This window comes from Homalodisca vitripennis, unplaced genomic scaffold (genome assembly GCF_021130785.1).
Source record: "Homalodisca vitripennis isolate AUS2020 unplaced genomic scaffold, UT_GWSS_2.1 ScUCBcl_3949;HRSCAF=9792, whole genome shotgun sequence".
Lineage (NCBI taxonomy): Eukaryota > Metazoa > Arthropoda > Insecta > Hemiptera > Cicadellidae > Homalodisca > Homalodisca vitripennis.
In genome coordinates this window covers 94,485-96,301 of record NW_025780124.1, presented here as the reverse complement: position 1 = coordinate 96,301, position 1,817 = coordinate 94,485, and positions in this window count along the sequence as shown.

The window sequence follows — 1,817 nt, the reverse complement described above, 5'->3', positions numbered from 1 at the left end:
AGTAACTTCCAGAACGGTACTTTTTATCTAGACTGACAATGATTTAGGTGCGATTCGAATGATGGAGATACTGTTAACGATTTTAAATCAATGGTAATTACACCACTACAATAAATTATTTAGATGCTAAACTTGAAAGATATATTCCACTAATGGCTGTTTTTATATTTCTATATTTTGCCTGTGAAGCCACTTTATCAGCCATTTTTAATTATAGATAAAACCTTTATTATTATGAAGGGAAGGGGTGATTCATTGTGAATTTTGAGTACAGTTCCATTTTCATATTTAGAGTTTGAAATCCAAAAATTTTAATAAATATATTGTTTGAATAAGTAATGAATTTAGATGATGGATGCGTTCTCTATTTAAAGGATTCTATGCATTGTGTTTATTAACGATTATAAGTGCCGAAATAAACGTAAAGTACGAACAATATACACAAGGAAGATACAAAATTCAAGTTCAGACACGTACAAATAATTGACTCGTTTACAAATGAATTTGGATCAAACCCTTTTCTGAGTTAATTACTTCTCTTTCTTCGTCTGTGTATGTTAATCTACGTTAGCAAACCTTCAATATTAAAGACTTCTGCGACGTCTAACCGATTAATTTGAAAGAATAAACGGAATAGACTTACAGGTTCTAGATCAAAGTGGTGATGATCTCAGAATAAATGGATTTTAAAGTAAACTATAATGTGGAAAGTTTCTGAATTTTCCTTTAATTTCCTGTATAGCTGTCAACTTACCAAGAATTTTTTCTTAGTGTCGTTTTAATATGCTTTACTGTTTAGGCTATGGTAGCGCTGAAAGCTTCAGAAACTCTTTCCTCAGCAGTTATTAAGTGATGTTTTACTACTTGCAAACAAAATAAGTAAGTTTAGTTGTTGCATTACATGAATAATGTGCAACATTCCACTTCATACGGTGGAATATTCCACTTCAAAACTATCAAATTCTTTCAAGGTACAATCCCAGTTCCCAGGTTTACCCACTCTGGATATTACAAAATTCCAACCATGACTTCAATATATTGTTAACCATTTAACGTAATTTGAGAGGTGCTTATGCCAAACAAATATTTATGCCAATTTGTTATTAAAAATCCATAAATTCTAATGATTTTTTCTTGAATAGAAAGTAGTGATAATGAAGCCAGGATTTTTAATGCTTTCATTGATTACATCAAAATTGATACTTAGTTTCCACTCATGAATTAAAGAAACATACCCACAGGATGTAATAACAGTTTTTACTGTGTTAATTTCAACACATATATGTCTTAATATATTTAAAGAGAAGAATAACTTGATTATTTATATTTCTTCAATTATTTACAAGATAAACTTGTTCTTATCTTGTTAATTCTTATCTGTATCTTAATTTGATTCAAAACTTTAGAAACGCTCCAATGCAATTGTAAAATCATAAATTAATGATAATATGTACTCCAAAAACCTTAAATTTAATGGCATTGTAAATTATAGGTACAGAGAAAGAAATGTGAAATTGCATTTAATTTCCATGTACCATAAGCGGCAAAGGAAGGTACAGCATTGTCACAACCGAATAGCAAATACAAATTTAGAAAACTTATTTAAAACTTTAAACGCAACTTAAACTTTTGTTAAATAAATGCTAAATTTAAATGCATCTTTGTTCTACAGTAGAAAATGTTTGATAATAAGTTGGACAGACATTTTACTGTGTTAGGGAACAGTATAATGGCAGTATAAACCATTAATTCCGTAAGCAGTCACATTTGATACGAGAATCGACTAATTAAAATGCTTGATAACGAGGTGATTTAAT